Consider the following 23009-nt stretch of genomic DNA (forward strand, 5'->3'; position numbering starts at 1 on the left):
CACAGCCAATATGCATGAATTGGCTGTGCCTCTATTAGATTTCTGGAATTATAGCATTTCATCTGTTGCTTCTTCAGCCAGTGACACTTACCGTGGAGTTTATCCACTCTTAAATGCTTAGGTCTCTTCAGAAACTGTTCTACATTCGACTTACACTCTCTTTATTTAAATTCTTAAGTTATTTATTATCCTCTTGATCCACTATGTCAAAAAGTCTAATCTAACACTTGTAAGCAGAGTTCCCAAAATCTCAATTTGAATTCTGTGTTATAAACAGAGAGCAGGAAAGTGAAGATATCTTTTCCTTTCCTCTTTAATTGATATACAACTCAGAATTCTTTTAAATATTAATTCAGAGGAAGATGATAAAATTGTTGATCTCTAACATGAAGATTATAACTTTTTTTCCTTGTTTCCTTAGAAAACTAATGTATTCTATATTCTCATCTACCTGAGAAGAAAGTTCTGATAATCTGAGAGTTCACTGATAGTTAACAGTAAGACACTATTAACTATCCTCGTTTATTTCTAGGTAGCTACTTGTGTGGCCTTTGTTACTATGCTATTTAACAGCCTCCAAAATAATAAGCTATGAGAATAATGACCACAAAGTTACACATTTCTCTCTCAAACCTTAAGTCTCTTAGCACTAAGCCCTAAATAAGCGGAATGCATTTATTTTGTTTCTGCATTAAGTAGGCGTGCTATTATGGAAATTATAAGTAAAGGAAAACATTTTTTTCCATTTAGCTGGGAATGCTCTGTGGCCAGTGGCTACTATCTTTTGTTGGAGTGCATGCTCTACTATGAAAGTTCTGTCTTTTACACCCATAAACCTCTCTACATTGTTTAGCACTCAAATTGTTCCATTGGAACATAGCTGTCAAGTAGGAGTGTGCAAAGCAGGCTCTATTCAATTTGGATTCAGATTCAGCCAGAATCAGGGATGGTGATTCGATTAGTTGATTAGGATCACTGTTGATTAGGATCACTGATTCAGACACAGACACAGCTTTAAAAGCTTTTTTCTACATACCTCGAGGTACCAGTGCGACTCGTGATCGCTGCAATGCTGGGGCACATGAAGCATCCCCCAGGAGTGCAGGGGGCCCGCCACATGCTCAGCAGTGAACCCAGAAGTGGACCAAAAGTACTTCTAGTCCAATTCCGGGTCTGCTGGGGAGAGTGCTGGAGGGCCCTCTGTGCTCTCCCTGGTTCAGTGATCAGCCACAGGTGGACCCTAGGTGCCCCTCCAGACCCAGGAGGCACCAGTTGCCAAGCCAGGAGGGTGCAGGGGGGCCCCCCAGCACACTCCCCAGCAGACCTGGAAGTGGACCGGAAGTGCTTCTGGTCCACTTCCAGGTCTGCTGCTGGGAGTGCTGGGGAGCCCCCTGCACTCCTATGGGATGCTCCATGTGTCCCAGCATCACAGCATTCATTAGCCTCTGCTACCTAGAGGTATGTAGAAAAAACATTTAAAGCTGTTTCTATGTCTGAATCTCTGAATCTTTCCAAAACTCTCCAAATCAATTTGGAAGGTTCCAATTCTATTCAGAGATATTAAAGGGTCTCCTGATTCAATTCAGCTTTGGAGGTTCGGCCACCAAATCCGGCTGAATCTCTGCCAAATCGGATCAGGTACCAAAGCTTCACACAGCTCTACTGTCAAGGTAGTCATACTCATGGAAGGAGAGACACTGTTTGAAGTATCTCAGTCCAACCTCATAGATTCACAGATGTTAGAGTCGGAAGGGACCTCACTAGGTCATTGAGTCCGACCCCCTGCCCTGGGCAGGAAAGAGCGCTAGGGTCAGCTGACCCCAGTTAGGTGTTTGTCCACTCTCCTCTTGAAGACCCCCAAGGTAGGAGAGAGCACCGCCTTCCTTGGAAGCCCATTCCAGATTCTGGCAACCTTTACTGTGAAGAAGTTCTTTCTAATGTCCAACCTAAATCTGCTCTACGTCAATTTGTGTTCATTGTTCCTAGTTACTCCAGGGGGTGCCCTAGTAAATAGAGCATCTCCTATTTCCTGCTGCTCTCCCCGATGAATTTATAGACAGCCACAAGATCACCTCTCAGCCTTCTCTTGCGAAGGCTGAAGAGATTTAGGTCCCTCAGTCTCTCCTCGTAGGGCCTTGCCTGCAGGCCTCTGACCATACAAGGGGCCTCCCCTGAACCCTCTCAAGATTCTCTGCATCCCTCTTGAAGTGTGTCGCCCAAAACTGGACGCAGTACTCCAACTGCAGTCTGACCAGTGCCACACAGAGGGGAAGCATCACCTCCCTGGACCTGCTCATCATGCATCTGCTAATGCATGATAAAGTGCAGTTAGCCTTGTTGATCACTTCATCACACTGATGACTCATGTTGATCTTGGAGTCAACTATGACTCCAAGATCCCTTTCTGCTGCTGTGCTGCTGAGAAGGTCATCCCCCAGCCTGTAAGTGTGTTGGTGGTTCTTTTTGCCCAGACGCAGCACTTTGCACTTCTCTTTGTTGAACTCATGTAGAACACTGAGTATCAAAACCAAGACTATTAACTGATTTACATACTCTGGCAAGAAAAACAGAAGCTAATAGAATGCCAAGTCAACATTAAATGAAGGGGTTTTTTAACAACAGCTATACCACTTTATGCATTAAAGCAGCAGTTCTCAAGCTTTTTAGCCCCAAAACACTCCTTGGAAAATGTCAACTATTAGCTCCCACTTGATTTTTTACTATGGAAAAATAATGGAGCAATTAATCTGCTGCAAAGAACACAGAAAGTCCACAACAGGTCAGAATGTTTTTGACACTATGTATTCCTATTAGATATGTCTGGGGTTATCTTGTCAATCATGCAGGTGTTTGTACATCTTAGAGTGCTAATGTTGTACAGTACCAAGCAGCATCCTTATAAGGATTTCACAAGACCCTGGTTGAGAATAACTGTTTTAAGATATGGGGCAGAGAATTCCCTACTTGAATGAGGTACTGATGTTTTCTATTAGGAAAGATCACAAATATTCTCTATTCTCTTTTACTACCCAGCAAGGTTAAATGTGGTGACCTTAAATGCTGGTAAAGTTTGTGTAAACACTCTTGAGATGATATGACCCCTTGAGGTAGCTAAAAAGAATAAGTTTGGCTCTATGAGACCTGTAGTAAGGAAAGATCAGAACTGAAGTGGCAGGAGACATGGGAGATTTTGAATTCTTTATGTTCAGATCCAGACCAAGTATCCAGTTAAAGTCTGTCCAGGCTGAATCTGTAGGTTGTCCAAAAAGGATCCATACAAGCCTCAGTCTGAGAGATCACTTAAGGTGCCCTAACCCATTGAATCAGATACATTGGTCAAATACATACCTAAGTCTTCCAAAACAATGAGCCTTGCTTTATCAGAAACTGATTAACTCCTTTGGGAAAACATTTTGCCAAGAGCTCTGTAGATTAACAGGATGTCCACATTAATCTGTGAGTCTAAAAACAAGACTAAGTGGATACTCTCAAAGGATTGTATTTCAGTGGAACTCTCTTGCATTGGAGTTTGGATAGGAACATAATGACTACTCCACTTCATCATCTAATATCTGTTAAAGACATTTAAATACTTCCTTAGTAATATTACTTCCTCTGGTTACAACAACTGCAGACTGAGATGTCCTGGGAAAATATTCTCTTATCTATAGAGCCTCTGTTTCTCTGTTACTGTGAAACCTCTATCCTTCATTAAAATTCAAAGTACCTTCTTTCTCTGCAGCTGGTGGAGAGGCACTTCACTTTTTGTCCTAGTAGCAAAGCAGCAGAACCTATAACTGAGAAGGCAATGTCTGGTTCACTCCGACTCCTTAGAGATTGTGAAATCTTTCGTTTGTCTGAAGCTTGAGTGAAAACCAAAAACATTGTCCTCTAGGGCATTTTATGCAGCACCTGTTTCTTATTTTTGGGATATGATTTCTGGCATCATACAAGGAAGGCTACTTCACAGCATGGTTGTACTGAAAGAAATAGTTTCCTAAGGCAAAGAAAACTTTTCCCAGATAGATTAACCTATAAACAAACAAGCTGTTCCTCACCAATGCCTGATTATTTCTCCCCACTACAGCAGAAATAGTGTAAACCACCACCCTCTCTCTCTGTGGCAAGAGAACATTTGAGGATATAACAGAGCAGAAGGCTTCTTTTAGCAATCTGCCGCAAGCTTAGAAAGGAGCTCTATTTGTTCTAACAGTTCTATTGCACATCTGGTAGATCTAACAAGCTGACAGAGAACAACTACTACATAATTTAAACAATCTTTATTTGAGAAGTACATTACCAAACCACATTAATTACCTTTTTAGAGGTTAGCCTATGGTCATTCTTTTTTAAAGATGGATGTTAGACTTCTCTGAGGGAGATCCACGTATCTATCATGTCTAAAATCACTGCTCACTTGTTAGATTTTTTTTATTCTATTTTGGCTGAATACCTCTCTCAATAGTAGTACTTGATTATCTGGGAACTTTCAACTCACAAGGCGGTACACCTAGCTCTGATATTTCCAAGAAATTCAGAGTGCAAAGTATCATCATCAATACAAATGAATACATTAAAATTTAATGTGTGTTTTCATAATATTATTAACCCACAAAGAATTTTAATCTCCAGCTTGGTTTCATACTCACTGAATAGAGCAGGGGGTGGAGGGGTCTTGGGTGATAGTCTCCCATGAGTTGATACGAAAGTTGCAATTTTAAGGCTGGCATTGAGAGCATCCTTGAAGTGCTTTCTCTGCCCTCCTCTTGAGCATACACCTTGACTGAGCCTCAGGGAGAATAAACCTTGCTTCAGTGGTGTGGAGTCGAACATCCAGCTGATGTGGTCGGCCCAACGAAGTTGATGTCAGATGATCGTAGCTTTGATGCTCATGGTGTTAACTTGTGCGAGAACACTAATGTTGGTATGTCTGTCTACCCACTTGATTCAAAGGATCTTCCATAGGCAGCATTAATGGTATTTCTCCAGCAACTTGAAGTGTCCATGACTCAGCTGCGTACAGCAAAGTGGGGATGACAACTGCTTGATAAACTATGAGATTGGTTTCAGATCTGATTTCATGAACTTTAAACACCCATTTCTTCAGGCATTCAAAGGCTACACTTGCATATTTGAGGCAATGTTGGATTTCTTCATCCATGTCAGCTTCCTGCAAGAGACGGCTTCTGAGATAGGGGAAATATTCAGTGTTCTCCAGAGTTCACCATGAATCTGAGTTACTGGAGCCAGGGACTGCTCGTTAAGAGCTCGTTGATGGAGGACCTTAGTCTTCTGAATGTTAACCATCAGCCCCACTTTCTTGTATGCCTCAGTAAAAACATCAGTGATTGCCTAAAGGACTACTTCCAAGTGAACACACACTATAGCATCATCAGCATACTGGAGATGAATGACTGAGGTCAGGGTGGTCTTGGTTTTGGCTCAAACTTGGCTGAGATTAAGCACTTTACCATCCATTCAGTAGTTTAACTCCACTTCAACTGGAAGCTTGTTGTTGGTCATGTAGCATCACAGTCAGGAATATCAAGAAGTGTTAGAGTGATGATGCAGCCTTGCTTAACTCCCATCTTAACCTTAAAGGGAACCATTATTGAGACTAGATCCATGATAGGTCTATCTATGATAGATCCATTGTTGAGACTAGTACTGTACTATTACTAGTATACACTACAATAGTATTACATGTATTCTACTTCATTTTTTTCTAAACTAAATTTATTTTAAAATGTTTATTTAAAATTCGAATACAATTCTATTCAGGTTCTTATACTAATGTCTATCATTGTAGTATCTGACTTCAATTAAAACAAGCATTCTATGTTACAATTTGGTATAGCACACTCCTGTTCTTCAGTTTCTGATATTCAGATCAGTAATCTGGTAGTACGAGGGTCTGATTTTTTTTGGACATTTAATTTTATAGTTTTTATTTGAAATAAAAGCAACAATGTTAATCAAATTGGAGACTGCCATTAATAAAGACAGTCTCATCTTTATTTTAACATTTATCTGCCAAAGGTAAGTGTTTATTGAGGCTCAAGCTCAGATTCCATTAGGGTTACTGCTAAATTAACCTACTGTACTCAATCTGAGAAAAAATACAAATAAAAATAGCCAGCCATAAAATATACCTTGAGAGAAATAACACTGAACAGTTTTTCAAGCTAAATACATTTCCTCTGTGAACACAGTGTACTGTATTGTTCTACAGGGGAAGTGTTCAGCCCCATCACATACAAAAGCAACTTGAGATTATGTTTTCACATGTTGCTCTGGAAGCCTCCTACAACTTTGGTAAAAATATAAATAACTAAAAGAGAAGTAATTATTTTCAACTCCAGTTATAATTTGAAATTACAGTTTCAGGGAAAAACAAAAGATTATGTTAACAAACCTGTGATATGTTTGTGCAAATGATTATAAGCAAAAAAACCCAAACAAACAAAATCCTTCTCTCTTAGGCTACATACAGACAATCAGGGAGATTACAGGGAAGTTAGATCACATTAAAATTGGCGACCCAATCTAACCTACTTTGCCCAGGTGCATATCTAACACTTAGATTTTTAGTTAGGTCTAAGTTCAAACTATACATAAGTTCAGGAAAGTTAGTTCAGTCTAAAAATGGCTGATCTGATCTAAGGTAACTGTACCTTCAAGGTAATCTAATTTAGATCAGGTCCAGCGAGACCAATCTAACTGAACTTCTGTACAGTTAGCAGCACAGCCCTGGGGCTGGGAAAGCTCAGTTGCTAACCCCAGCCCCAGGGCTGCAATTTTTCTGCTCCCTCACCCCAGCACTAAGCTATTTTTAGCCTTCTCACCTGGGGTGCCCAACAGACTATCACCTGATCCCCCATGGATCAGCAAACCCCCATCCCGCAAGACACTCATAGTACCCATTTTACCAGCATTCACCAGTGCCAGGAACCCATAGAAGTAAATTTGGATGGGGGAGAGGCAAGTGGGACTGGGAGGGCTGTTTGTCCGGGGGGAAGGGGGAAGAGAGCACCCCATCCAGCCAACCCCTACATCCCATAGAGCCACTAGCCACCACTCAACCCCCAAATCTGCCTACCCCTATCCCTATGCCAATTTACTTCAATCAGACTCCCAGGACCAAATTCCTAGAGCCTCTCTGATCCCACCAACCCTCCCCATAACCCATAAAACCACCCCACAGACCCCACTTTCCCCCCTCCCAATCCCACCAAACCCTCCTGAACCTTACCAACCCCCCACTTGATGCCCCCAATCCTCCACAGCCCCCCCCCCAACTAACTCCCCCCATTCCAATTTACCTTAGATTGGGGGGTCATTTTTAACTCAACCTAACCTCTCTAAATGTCCGTATATACATTCATTATACAAATGATCAGGGATCCAGGTTTTCTGTTTTCTGCAGAAAAATGTGGGTTTTCTTATTTGAAGACTAAACTGTGGGTTTCCCCTTGCAGGCTGGTAGCCTTCCACTCTGAAAGGAGCTATGTGGACCTTGGGGGAGTGGAGGAAAGGTGACTGGAGACAAGGGGCATCACACGTGTCTGCGCACACACATGCATGTGGCTAGCACACAGTCAGGCAGGTGGTGAGAGTAGCCCCAACAGGTACATGCAGGTACATGTATGGGGGGGTGAGGGTTGGAGAGCCAGGGCTTGGGGACTGTCCAGCAGTGGGGTGGGGGGGGATGCGTGTGCACACATGGCAGTGGTGTGCAGAGGGAATGGGTGTGTGGGGGAGGGGGCGGGTGCCTGCCAGCACTGAGGGAAGGTGTCCAGGTGCTGAGGCTGCAGCAGGGCAGAGGGAAGGCATATACCCCTCCAGTGTGGGAAGGAGGCAGGAGGGCCTTTCAGGGGTAGCCTAGAGCTGTCTGGCTCAGCTGGCAGCACCAGGGCTAACGTCTGTGCTTGCAGGGGAGTGAGGTCAGAAGACACTCCCTGGGAGGAGAGGGGGCAAAGCCAGCTGGCATAGTGCAGGAGCCCCACCCAAGGGTGGAGGGTGCCACAGGCCTCCCTCCTGCCTTCAGCTCATTCTGAAGCAGGACTTTCTCTGCCACTGTCTGCATTAGTTAGAGCCACCACAGCCATTGCACTCAGCCTGAGAGGGATGGGGACAGCTGGGGGCCCCTCTGAGAGGGCTGGGGAGGGGCAGAGGGCAGGAGTGAAGCGCACCTGCAGGGCTAGGGGGCTGTAGCTTGAGAACGAGGGGCACCAGGGCAGCCAGGAGACTGTGGGTCAGGAGTGCAGGGCATTGGCAGAGCCAGGGGGCTGCAGTCAGGAGTAAGGGGCACCAGGTGGGCTCAGGAAGGCAGGGAACTGTGGGTCGGGAGTGAGGGGCACCGGCAGGGTGCAGGGGCTGTAGGTCAGGAGTGAGGGGGCACCAGCAGGGCCTGGGGGGTGGGGGACTGTGGGTTGGGAGTGAGCAGCACTGGCAGAGTCAGAGGACTGTAAGTTGGGAGTGAAGGGCAGCAGCATGGCCCAGCCCAGGGTGGCAGGGGACGGTGGGTCAGGAGTGAGTAGGGTTACCAAACCTGTTTGAATCTATTCCAGGAGGTTTCATCACATGTTGTAATGACATTGATGACTGATCTATTCTACTGTACTCAGGAAGGCAAATGTACATTACTATTACATTTTAAAAACCCATTGGACTACTGTATAAATTGGATTCAACATTTAATATTTATTTCAATGAGTGCCCTATCATATATCTCCTGGGTGACTCTCAGCAGTCTCCTGGAGATTATATCTCATTCCTGGATACTCCAGGGCAATCCTGGAGGGTTGGCAACCTTAGGAATGAGGGGCACTGGAAGGGCCAAGGGCTGAGGGTTGGCAGTGAGGGGCACCAGGATGACCTAGGGCATGGGGGACTGTGGGTCATGTGTGAGGGGCAATGGCATGGGCAGGGGCAAGGCACCATCATATTAGGGCTGCACAAAACAGCAGGGGGACAGCTGCAACAGGACCCATGTCCTGGTGAACAAAGGGGGCAGGGGGAGCTCTGATTTTCCATTATAAAAATACCAAAATCAAACACCAAATATACAGGTATTTAGAATTTATTTTACTATAATGATGAGGCACTGGTAAACTTCCAAACAACTTTAAAATTGTAAATATATCAATAAAATGTGTTAAATGATACCTATATATAGTGGTATTTCATTTTAATTGTGGAAAAACACAGATTGTTGGGGTTTTAATCAGAGAATTTTGTATTTTTTTTTATCAGAGAATTTGCCATTTTTAAACAAAGAAAAACAGGATCCCTGCTAATTATGTACCTTTAAACGCAGGAAAGAATTTTCTAGCAGACTACTACAGCTTCACTATTAGAACTGTAGTAGAAAACTATTATTACATTAGCACTTAGAAGGTGCAACCACTATCATAACCGTTTGTGTTGAACGCCACACAGCCCCTGATGTGAAAATGTTACAAGACAAGACAAGACAGATAGACTGAGGAAGAATCTGGAGGTGAAGCACATGTTCACTAGCAAAGCCAAATTTTCCAGGTCTTGCTTTCTAACCCACCGATTCTCAACCAGGGTGTAGCAGCATCTTGGGTTGCTGTTGATCCTTTTAAAAGGTGCCATGGGGTGTCACTCAATATTAGTACTCTTAAGTGGGCAAACATCTACACATGATTGACAAAATAAACCCAGAGATTTCTAGTAGGAATCCATAATGTCAAAAACATTCCAATCTCTTGTGGTCCTTCTCCGAGTTCTTTGTAGCTTCAAATAACAGAGCAAGTTTTAGTTAAGAGCTGACATTTTCCAAAGGGTTCCTTGAGTTTAAAAATGGTGAGAGACACTGTTCTGCTGTAGTCATTGGATTCACTTCTCTTCTTGAACTGATTGGACACAAAGTCTTAAAAACCTGACAGGTCTTCACACACACACGCATGCACACGCATACGTCCAGTTCTCCATCCTCAGATTAAAATGCAGCTTAATAGCATCATGCCAGAATGTTTAAAAGTTCTTTATCAGCAAAATGGTACCTAGATATTAGGTATTTGTACATAATAATGATCTCACAGAAGTGAATTGCACGTAATTTGATCCCTCCCATTTTTCAGTTTTCAAATATCAAATTGCCCTGTGGGGTTTATTCTCCTTTTCCTTTATTGGTATAGGCTCTCCTTAATGCCAAAGCTAGAGAGAAAATAAAATACTCCTAAATCTCAATGTGCTAACTTGAACGACAAATTCAGAAAGTAACTTTTGTTGGTAGCATTCAAGTTTATTGGCAACCCTTATAAAACTGCACCAAAACCACATACTGTATCAGATCTCAAGTCAAGGTTTTTCTCCAAATGGTATTGAATCACTTTAATGTAGAGTGTAGTGCTTCCTTACTCTAGTTTCAATGTAGCTAGTAAATTCAGCTTTACTACCACACTATAAACAGCTGAAAGAGCTGTAATAGCATCTAAAAAACGAGCTGTTAGCATTGTAGTATTCAGTTTAGAAAACTCTAAACAGCATAACAATGAAAAAAATTTAATGATACTCTGCTGACTTGCCGAAGGAATAAGGTAATTCACTATATTTTTGTTATAAAATGTAAATTTACAATATTCTCAAAGCTTCCCCAATATCAGGAAGTAGGACTGAAAAGGAAGTCCAAACATCACAATATCAACTACTACTTTTCAGTTATTTAATTTAAATTAAATTGGCCATGAATAAATCTGATCAATACTATTCCAGCAAAACACCTAAGTACCCCCATGGCATCAAGCACCTGAGCAGATTGATTGATTGCAATAGAGCTTCTTGTGCACTTAAAGTTACAGGCATGTTTAAATGCTTCACTGGATTGGGGTCTTGCTCTTCAATGTAAACCAATAAATCTCTGGACAGTCACATTTCAGATCATTACCACAGTCCAGGTTGATTTAAAACTGCCAAACATCAAGTGCTTAAAGCACTGTGAAAAATCAGGCAAAAAGTTAAAGCCAAATCACAAGTCTATTGCTTTCAGAGTATAGAGACTAGCCAAAGCCCTCCAGCCATTCTGTACCTGTAACAGTTATTTGAATCCATACAGGGAAGACTCTCCACCCCTTTTGCAAAAAACATCTGCAGCCGCACTGCTGCATCAATATCCTTCCTCAGGTCAAATCTATGACTCCGTCTAACTTGCCCAAGTGCCATAAATGTCACAGAAGGCATTGGGAAATGGGAAATGGATAGGCAGTGCATCCTTGACACTTCATGGCAGCTAGTGAGAAAGAATTAACTCACCGCCTAGACAGCCAGTTGGCAAATTCCAAAAACTGCAGCTGAAACAACAGCTGACCAAATCTAACTGTCTCGTCTTTGCCTACACCCTGATCTAATCATCAGAACCTTTCCCTTTCCCAATGCCTGAAAGCACCTGCATAACCAGTTTTACAGAAGGCTTCCATAGGCAAGCCCCAGGTGCCAGGTGGGTGGAGAGAGGGGAGTCCATTTCTGTTATTGCCCTGGCTCCATAAACACCTCCACAGGACCAAACATATAGTAACCAAAGAGCCATTTCATGCTCTGGTCTCACTGTCCTGAACATCGTGCAGAACAATTAGACTACTACAGAGTTTCCCCACAAGGGAACAGTGGGGGCTGTGGCTGGACTACATGTTTGAGGTATAATGTTTGTGACCTATAGGGTTCTAAGTCTGCATGGTCTTATGCTCACAGATATCAGCATGTTTGACATTTAAAACTATGAAATACCAACCTATTTTGAAATTGTCCAAATCATTAGTTGTGGAATTTTCCTAGCACTTCATGAATACCACTGTTAATTGGGCAATTAACTCAAAACTACAGAATATGCTGTGATGGCATGATATGATATAAGCCATGTAAAAGAAGGAGCAGCCAAGCAACTCAGTATGTTGAAAGATATTAATGAAGTGGCAAAATCTGCCAGAAAAATAATAATGGGTGATTTTAACTACCCCAATATTAACTGGTTGAATAACACATCTGTACATGGTTTGGAGAAGCAGCTTATTGATACTATAAATGGCTTCTTTTTGGAGCAGCTCTTTCTGGAGCACGCAGGAGGAGGAACTCCACTCAGTTTTGTTTTGTGTACAAGAGGCAAGCACGGCTGTTCTGCTAAGCAGCAGTGGCCACGGGAGAACTAGGCTTGAATCCCAATAGACAGGGTTTTTTGGTGGTAATAAAATGGTTAATGGCAGGTGGATGAGAACAATAAAACCCATAAAGCCTGCTATCTCAAACTGGAGGCTATTTTGGAGGTTGTTTGCTGAGATAAATAAAACAAAAGTAAACAAGGGAGAAGGAATCCAGCATGTTCATAGGGTGAAGTGCAGGATTCTATGTGACTCTTAAAGGCAGCTCTTTGAATTTGTAAACTCTGCCAAAAACTTTTAACAGGACAGAACAAAGAGTATGGGAATAGCCTCCTGTTGAGTTTTAGGCCAAATGAAACAGAAAGGAGCAAAACAATGGCTTTTGCAAGGGTAGGTGTAAATTAGAATTCAAAAAATGAAAAGTAAAAACTAGTGGGTCACCGACAGAGATTTTTGGGGACAATAACAATAGCCTATTTTTAAGGAGTTGTATTGGCCAATACCGACCTCATTTCCGATATGCAACCCAGCAGCTTGAAGAGCAGCGTTCAGCTGGTAAGTCAGTTGTGGTGGAAGCAGAGGGAGAAAGGAGAATGGGGTGCAGATCCAGGCCCCTACGGTGAGGAAGGAAGTGTGGCTGGGGCAGAAGTTAGGGCTGCCCAGCTGGGGCACAGCAGGGTGCGGGAAGGAGCCGTAGCTTGTCTGGGGGTGCAGTTTCCGCCACTGCATTCACCCCAGGAGGCATGTGGGGCACGTGCCTCCCAGATCTATGTGGGGCAGGCTGAGACAGGCTGGGGCCAGGGCTGTGCCAGGCTCTTCCCAGTGGGGGTTGGGTCGGGCTGTGCTCAGGATGGGCAGTGGTGGTGCTGGGAGGAAGGCTACAGACACCCCAAATTTGCTGCAGCCCCCCCCAATCCAAACTACCAGCACCTCTGCCCACCCTGCCCCAAGTGCAAGAGCTTGGCGCAGCCCCAGCAGCAGCAGCAGCCTGCCCCCATGCCTCCTGGGATGTGCACAGTGGTGGGAGCTTCCCCCCTTCCCTGCACCCCACCAGATGAGCCACAACTCCATCCGTGCCCCACCCCAGCTAGGCAGCACTAGAAACTTCCCCAGCCCCAGCCCCACTCCCTCCTTCACCACAAGGGCCTCAATCTGCACCCTGCAGACCCGTTCCTTCCCCCCTCCCCTTCCACCACAACAGACTTACCAGCTGGACATAGCTCCCCAAGCTGTCAAGCTGTGCTCCTTGATGCCTACATACTACACTGTGGCTGTGCACATGCACAGAGCATTTATCAGCCAATTTATTGGCCAAATCAGGCAAAAAAAGCTGATTTCCGATACAGTCAATTTTCTTTATATTGGTGCTGATCTGCTGTCGGACTGATGTATCGGTGTACCTCTAGTAAAAACCAAATTGCCCATGATATTACAATAAGCAAGACATTCTTTAAGTATATTCATAGCAAATATGTTTCTTGAGGTGCACAAGTCCTGCAGCTGTACAGAGAAAGAGATTATAAAGTGTGGGTTGTTATGCTCCTCTCATCCAACATCTATAGCTGCACCTAAAGCATGTCCATAAGGCATCTGCATCAAGAGATGAAAGAGCAAATACAGAAGCTAGAGAATTTGCCAAAAGTTTATAATACGCATGTACTGTCAGACTTCAGTGAAGAAGACGAGGAAGAAAAACCAAGAGTATTGTTGTAACAAAGGTTTGTGGTATGTGGCTTTAGCAATGGACAGGGACAGAACCAAGGGGCCAGGGGTGAGTTGGGGAGGTGAGGTGGTGCAGTTGAACCCCTTCCCAACTTTGACTCTTGCTCCACCCAAACTTTAAAACCAACTGCCTGGGAGGGGCAGCAGAATTTCTATTCCAGCAGTGCTGAGTCAATGGACTTTTATCGTCTCCCTGATTCCTATTAATCTCTCTCCACACCAAGAGTGTTAATGATCCTCTCTCCTTTTTAATGGTCTTGATGTTTCACTATTCAAACTCTCCTTTCTTCTGCAATTTTGCTGTCTGTTAGCCCTTCCTGGTAATGGCTCTTGATTTCACAGCCCAGCAGACTGTTTTTAGCTCTAGCTAAAAACCTTGACTCAGATGTGGTAATATTAACTCAGGTACAGAAATGACTGAAGGTGAAATACTGGAGGCAGTGTCAAGATGGTCAAGAATGCTAGATTTTGTTTTATGAATCTGAATGAGAGATGTACCTTTAACTATAATGACATAACACTAACTACCTAGTTTGTTGTGTTTTTTAAAATTGTGTATACTCCAGCAAAGTAGTGCACATTCCAATAGCTATATTTGGGTTTTTTGCTTTGATCTTAAAGCAAAGGTTCTAGTTTCTCTTTAACTGGAGAAAAATATGTGTTATGTTATATGTGATGATGTGCCACACCATATGAACCCCCCTTTTCAAAATCTTAGATCTGCCTATGGTAGGGGATAAGATTTTATGAAAGCAAATGAATATCCACAGACATAGGCTATTGGTCTGCCATTGATATAAAGATGGTGAAGGAAGACAGAACAGGGAGTTCTAACAAAAAAAAATTAAACTAGTATAGCTGTCAAAAGTAGTTCCAGGTATTGTTGATGAAACCAGTATCATGACCAGAAGAAGGAATGGCCAGTACCAAAAAAGACATTTCCTGACAGCATTTAAACAATACCAGGTTAAGGGGCAGCATGATAACAGATGAAATTAATTATGAAAATGCAGGGTCATGAATCTCAGGAGGAAAATGTTTACTATGTGGTTCTCATAGCTGGATTTAAACTAAACTTCAACCACTCAGCAAAAGTGGACAACTGCATTGAAATATGTGCTGAATGCAAATCCCAAATAAAACTTTAAGGGGTATAAAGAAAATAGAAAAAATTATAATACTGTTAAATAAATCAAGGGTGTGTACTCTCCTACATTTCTGTTCAGTTTCAGGTACTCTCTCAAAACACATAGCAGAAATACAAGGGGTTTGAAAGGAATCTACGCGCACTGTTGTTCACAAGTAATAAAAACTATCCCATAATTCACCTGGCTTACTGAAGCATGAAATACTGACTGCTGGCCACTGTGGGATGCTAGACTAGTTTTGCCATTAATCCAATCCAGTTTCCAAGACACCCAAAGCTGTAATATGAACAAGGCATTATTGTCACTGTTTGCAAATTAACTCCATGTCTGACCTCTTGTAGCCTCCTCAAGACCATCTAGCTTAAGTTTTATGCCTCTAGCCTACACCCTTCCCAGGGTGGATCCCGCCACCCACTTCCACCAGCCACACTTCAGGTTTGCACCCGCAGTTCTATTCCCCCTGGAGCAACAGCAGATTTACCTAGGAACCAGCCAGCACTTGTAAAACAAAGTAAATAGGTTGTATTCATGCCTACTTTTGCCAGATGGACAACTATCCTCCACAAGGAGACCCACATAGATCTAAAGCATTTCAAGTTCTCTACAGGGCTGTCTCCTTTGGTCACAAACATGTCTATTAGCTTTTGGATGAAGAGCTTATCTCTTTCTCAAGTCAGGGTTACATAGTTTTAAGGCCTTTGTTCAAAACTTTGAACCGGGTTCATCTGACTGGTTGGCTAGTTCCCCAAGAGAGTGAAACTTCACAATATATATATTACCTGCATTGCTTCACCATTAGGAATTTGGGAAAATTACTCCTCCAATACATTTAGTTCTTGCAGGAAACATCCTTTAGTCATAGAGATATGTATAATATTTATAAAGTTACTGCAGTAGTCTTTGAATATTCCATGACTCCACAGCATTGTATCTATCATACACAAATATCCAGATTTGCAACCTGTTTTCAGTTAAACAGATTTCTAACTACAGTTAAAAAATGTGTGTTTGATGTGCCAGTGTAGAGCCTGTACACCAATACACCTCTACTGAACACAAACGCAGTGCTAACAATAAAAATACACAATTTCAGATTCTTTACATTCTTGGCATCCATATGAGAACTTTTAAGCGGTGAAGCCATCATAATGGAAAGTGAATTCAAAAATCTTTCTTGAACTGATTTGCAAAACTGACCTTGGCACTTTACTTCAAATTTGTGTTAAGATATTAAGAAGAACTTTTTTAAAGGGTAATGCACATTTATCAATTTTTTCAATTAGCTTTAGAAATAGGGAGGTTTTCATAGAAAACGTTTGTTTTAGGTATTGTGCATCATTGCTAACAGCTGTCTCAATAGACTATTATCATATCTTTAAGGAGCTAGGCTTAGCTATACACTGAAGATCTTGATACAACAAATGACCTTTTACTCCAACCTCTCCCATAACAGTGATTATAATGAATACATGGTTAGTCTCAGGCAATTCTGTTTTATATCAATAACTGAATCAAACTATATATACAATGCTGGGGAGGGAGGGAGAGAGTAAAGCCAGGTGTGAACAATTTACAATCTTGACCCACTTAATAAATGTGACTTCCTAAGATTCCAGACAATGCTCACACACAGTTGGCATTATCCATCCACACAGTTGTACAGTGCATGCAAGAAGTACTTTATAACTTTCACCAGGTGGCAAGGCCTGAAAAAACCCTCCCCTAAGAGCCTTTCCAAGGTCTTGAGTTGTATCTTTCAAAATGCTTTAGTTTAGAGGATGAGTTTATAATGATGAGGCATAATCTACAAACATACTGGGCTCTACAAAAAAAATTCCAATTGACTCTAGGTACAAACTCCTCTGCCCTTCTTGCACATTCTTGTTCCAGCACAAGGACTTTCCTCCTCTTTCTGAACCAGGTCTTACACACAGATAGTACTAGGTACTTCTTCCTTACAATGCTACAATTATTGGGATGAGCCTGAGTCTTTTCCACTTACTGTTTATTGTAAAGAATTTTTCGGGTGGCTGGCTGACCCAAAGTAGCATACATATCTGACAGGGACAAAGTGGTGAGGTCCAATTTTGCATCCAGAGCACTGGAGTGCTTTAAAATAATATTTCTAATAATAGTACAACTAATAAAATGCAATTAAAACAGTAGGGCTTAAGTCTCATTAAAAAAGTAAGCTAAAGACTACACACAAATCTTCTCCCTGTGCAAAATGTGTTATAACAGCTAGTTGGATGCCAATGGTGGCAGTGGTGGCTGCATTTCAGTGGTTATATATATATATATATTTGTAGTAGTTTAAAAGTGCTATAAGAGCCTTAGGTCTACTATAAATGTAAATTATTATTTTTTATGATGGGTTTCTCCTGTGACATCCATTTTGTTGCTCCTAAGGAAATGAAGGAGAGAGTGGTTGTGCTATATTATAAATTAAAGTTCTAAATCTACCATCTCCATATTCCATAAAAGGGAGCATTTCACACAAACAGATACAGCTCCTTGAAACCATCCGGTACAGCTAATTTTTCTTAGTAGCCAAACCAGTAACTGCTGCACCAAAGAAAGGAGGTAACATGGGGCCTAGGATAGACCACCCTCTCTGCTACCACACACCTATACTTTAAACTGTGCTGTAGACACTTTCCCTTTCCCTCCCCACTCCCACAGCACTAATTCACATATAGTAATTACCCACCCAACCTTGTGGCTTTAAGGAAAAACTGCAGAACGAAGCCAGCCAGGGTGTCCAGGCAGAAGGAGAAGCTGCAGAAGCAGCCACAGTAGGGACTTCCAGACATTCAAAATAACTTTGTACAGTTTTGACTGGTCTCTCTCCATTCTGTTCAGTGCAACTCTTTGCTCCAACCATCTCCCTCTCCCTCCCAGGCAAATCTCTTCTCTAAACCTATCCCTTTAACTTTTTCCCATTGCTCTGTCATCCTCACCCCCCTCCCTTCACTTTTCTTTCTACCGAGCTGATCTTCCCCTAAATAAAACACCCCACGTTCTCCTCCCCACTCCACCCAAAATCACGGATTTAACATGTTTGTTGGCACAGTTCACTTGGCTTGTTTTTTATAGCTCTTCTCCCATCTTGAGCTGGTCTAGTTATAATGTAAACCATTCACATTAGGAACTGCCCACTCGTCTGTATAGTACGTAGCACGACACGGCTCCATCCTAGGCTGGCCTTGTACTCACTAGCAAAAATAAACATGTATTTGTTAAAAATTATTATTAACCAATAATCAATCCATGGAGAACAGCTGGTGAAAATAGCTTTATGTCTTAAATACATAGATAGGCCTTTCTAAATGATAGCTCCAATTCAGCACCCTCTTGACTCATTACATTTCTGAAAACCTAATGAACAAAAGAAGGTGGAAAAAACAGCTCTCCCTTTTAGAAACCAGACAGAATCCACTACACCCTGATGCTTTTATAATGACATTAAAAACTATTTCTAGAACAGAGCTGTCCAACTGGCAGCCCACAGGCTGGATGTGGCCTCTAAGTGCCTTTTTGGCCACCACTACTCCCATTGCTCCAGCAGCACTCATCTCAGGGCAGGTCAGCATGGGGGAAGGCCCAATGATCTCACTGTCCTCAGGACAGCACCAGCAGCAGGGGGAAGTCTTGGGAGGGGAGGCTGCACTGCTTGTGCAGCCGTGGCACAGGCAGGAAGAGGGGAAATCACCCATGTGGTGGCGGCAGTGAGGGGGCTCACATGGCAGGAGGGGATGCGCCTGGCAGGAGTTCCAGCATAACCCCCATGACATGCAGCCCCAACAGTGTGCAGCCCCCAGCTATTCTGAAGTTGAACAGACCTGTTCTAGAGGATGAGAAAGGTTCAGAACAGGTGAATCAAGTTAGGTAAAGAAATGAGACAAAGTCGCTGAAAGACAGAACTGTTACTTATGCTTCTCTATGGAGGATTCTTTCAAAATTTCTATTGAGGAAAGTTAGTGACAACCCAACAGAAAATTTCTTGATTCAGAACCTGGTGTACTATGGATATGCTAAAAGGAAAAGAAAGAACTCATCCTCGAGTTAAACTTTTTAACGTCTTAATGTATTCTCAGTACTGAGCTAGAAAGCATATAGAAACTGTTGTCTTCGACTTGTGTTTCTTTATTGAGTCTTAACCACCATGATGCTATTTACAATTGAAGTGGTTCCATATTTTTAAAAGAAAACGCACCAGGTATAGAACAGAAATGTACTTGGTCAGCATCAACAAGCACAATTCCATTGAATTCAGTGGACCCATGCCAATGTACATCTGCTGAGGTATAAAATCTTACAAAAAATAGATCTCCAACAATAATTTACTGAGCTTGAAGCAACAACATGCTCTTGTTATAAACAGCAAACTGGATTCCAGTACTGAAAAGTCTGATAAAATGAAATTTTATGGCACTGCACAATGATGTATACATCTGCTTAAATAGACAACTTCCAAATGTTTACTTTGTATTTATAACAAATACTAGTATGAATGACTTGTTACTAGCTGGTTTTTAAAGCTTTCTGATTTTAAAATCAAATTGCATGCTGTTATTTTCACCATAGTACCAAACAAGCCTTTCTTTGAAGAGGTGTTATCACAATACACTTGAATTTCCTTGAGTTTAAGTAACGTTCATTTAAGAGAGAGCTTGCTTTTCTCATCTGTCAGTTTTTACTGAAATTATATATGTGCATAATACCCATACCTCTTTATATTCAGGCTAAACAGAAAAAAGTATTTCAGAGGCTACTTGCTAGTAAAAGAATGCATTGCTAAAGTACAAATAAGAATCCTTTCAAATATTCAGTGCCATTAAAGATAATCTTTCTATTTAACTTTTTTTTTTAATTATGAATGACTATTATAAATTTGGCACTGGAGAAATCTTAACAAGAACAGATCAAAATATTAAACCTCTCTGGGATGATATTTGTGTAAAAAGTAACCTTTAGTTATGACAATTACTCTGTGGGCATTATACAACAGCACAAAAGTCACATTTTCCATGCAATTTGCTATTTTGTATGAGTCATCAATCCTGTTTTCTCCTGAACAAAACTGGTCAGCTATGACAACAACAACAAAGCTGTCTGAACTGCCTGATCCAAGTAATTACATGTTACAGCAGAACACATTTATGACAAAACTTTCAAAAATTTGAGGAAAAAAGTTGTTATAGTTCCTGATTAAAATAGCTTCTAAACTGATATAAATAAGTATTTAACAAACCCTACCATACGCTCATTTCAAAAAGGCATGCAATTACTCTTATCAGTCTTTCTAGTGTTGATACTTGGGGCTGCCCTTTGTCTTATCAAACTTTACTTAATATAAAAGAATAAAAGATCAGCATATCAATCTAAAGAATAAAATAATAGGATATCTAAAATTTGCATACACAATTTATAATACAGTAAGACATGTAAACAACTAAAACTTATTGGGATCTTTCATGGTTAACCTTTTCATACCAATGCCTAGCACCCTCACCTTTCATGAGCTGACTTGATGTACTATGACTAGTTTAAGTCCTTCTCTGATTGACTTCAGTGGGACTACTGGCACAAATAGAATTTGCAGAAATCAAGCCTTCAGACTGGATGCTATTTGAATCAGTAATTTGACTTACTTGCCTGTAAAGCAGCATGAAGTTTATGGCACAGTAGAAATTACTGTTAGTAACTAACAACAACGTCAATACTGATGTTTCAAACCTGTTTTAGAATCTTTATTATATCAATTTTAGGAAGGTTTCATCTTTCCTTAACATAGGACATGAACTTCAACAAATATTAGTATTTGCTGAGTACTTTGTGTGTCAGGGTTTGTTTGGTTTTTTTGTCTTCCTCAGAGGCACTGGGTGTTGGCTGCAGCCAAGGCTGGGGATTTTGACTGGGGTGTTGAAAGCTCCTGCTAGGACTTAAACACAGAGGGCATGTCCAGACGAGTGCACATGTGTGTTTGCCTAGGGACAAATAGCAGCAGCATGTAGTTGTTGTACAGGAAATGTCCCGCACATGCATGGCAGCATGCAGCAAGTTGCCCCAGGTGGGGTAGGGGAAGCTGAGGCCAGCACCAGCAGCCTTACCTGGCATCCTGGGGGGCTCCTGGCACTGCAGCAGTGGCAATCTGGGCACATGGAGCCTGGCCAGCAGCTGGAGCATGGCTCTGACTGACCAGGCTTCAGTTTCAGGTGGTACACACAGCTGCCATGTGCACCACCCAGCTTTTTTCTGCCATGGTTTTTCTTGACACTGGGAGATCCCAGTGTCATAAAAACTGCTACACTGCAAATTAACACCATGGCAAAAGTGTGTGTGTGTGGCGTATGAGGTTTGCAGCACCACAGATGGGTTTGTGGCACCAGCATGCAACTCTGCGGTGCAGGTTGCGGTTCTGACCCTGGAGTCAAAAAAACCCATACCAAAAAAAAAGCGAGGCACATGGCAGCAGTGCATGCCACCTAACACTGGAGCCTGGCTGGCCAGAATCACACTCCACCAGCGAGCCAGGCTCTCCAATTCAGAAGCACTGCAGGTACAGCTCCCCGAGGCCCCCTGAGCCCCAAATAAGGCTGCTGGGGCCAACATAGTTGCTGGCCCCAGCCTCCCCGACCCCACTCAGAGTAACCTGCCATGCACCAGAGCACACGTGGCACAGGTGTTCCCCAGGAACAACCAGTAGTGGCACAAGGTGTGCCACTGCTACTTGTCCCAGGGAAACACATGTTCCCACTCATCTGGAAGCAGCCTCTGAGGAGACTGTCGACAAGTGTGATGGCTCTGGCACTGGAACCCTTGATAAAAATCATGCAATGGGGCCTTGGAAAAATCACTATTAAAAATCATGAGCTTTAACCATGATTTTAAAAATCACAGTAAGCTTTCAGTCCATAGCCAATCCATAATTGATCCTATGACCCCAGCTGACTTCCTGCCCTTTGGGCGGGTGGCTGGACTCAATGATCTCCCAAGGTCTCTTCCAGGCCTAATGTCTATGAAATCTATGAAATCATACTTCACTGACTGTACTGGGTATTCTCTAGGGCTATGTGAGGCTTCAGACAGCGCTTCAGATCCGGACAAGCTTTGGATGCTTTAGGGTCTGAAGAGGCACATCCAGGTCGAAGCGTTGCCTCATTTGGCTTTCCAAAGTGGTTCGGAGCTTCTGAAGAGCTTCAGAGCTGCCTCGGAGATCCAGCCATAGGGTATAATGGGGAAATAAAATATCTATAACTTTGTTGGGTTTTGTCCATTTTGGATGAAATATTCAGGTGTGGTAGACTCTGCAGAGAGGATGAAGTCTGCCAAGTTTCAAGAGGATCGGTGCAGGATTTTGGGGGAAACGGCACCCCAAAATCTTGAAAGCAAAACTCATGTCACGTCTAGGCATTACAACACAGTGGGGTGAAAACTGCAAGGCTGGTGGCTCTTACTGAGGCCACAAAGCCTGCCAAGTTTCAAGAAGATCGGTGCAGGGGTTTGGGGGGAACTGCCCCTCAAGCTGTGGACAAGCAAAACTGGTGTCATGGGTGCTTGTGGGACTGACTGCGTCTGTCTTGGAGCGAGGAGGGGAGACACTGCTGCAGGCCTGGCTGCTAAGTTGCTGTGTTACCAGTTACCAATCAATCAATCATGATTCACTGAGGGACCACAGACTCAATACACAGGACCTAGCCACTACACATAATGACTTAACAAGCATCAATTAGCACCTACAAAACCAGGCTAAGGAGAGGAAAGAATCAATACAGACAATCAACGGCCCCAAGACAGAGACAGTCTTGGCATGAGTTTTGTCTGTCAGCAGCTAGGGGTGCAGGGCCCCAGAACCCCCCTGCATCCATCTCCGCAACAGCTGGCAGGCGTCGTGGTTGCAGCAGGGGGGACCATCGCTGCAGCTGTCACCCCGCTGCGCCTTAGCGCACGCAGTGTCACCCATAGCATGAGTTTTGCTTGTCTGCAGCTTGAGGTGCAGTCCCCCCCAAACCCCTGC

Source organism: Gavialis gangeticus, unplaced genomic scaffold, assembly GCF_001723915.1.
Source record: "Gavialis gangeticus isolate Ggan-Ray unplaced genomic scaffold, GavGan_comp1, whole genome shotgun sequence".
Lineage (NCBI taxonomy): Eukaryota > Metazoa > Chordata > Crocodylia > Gavialidae > Gavialis > Gavialis gangeticus.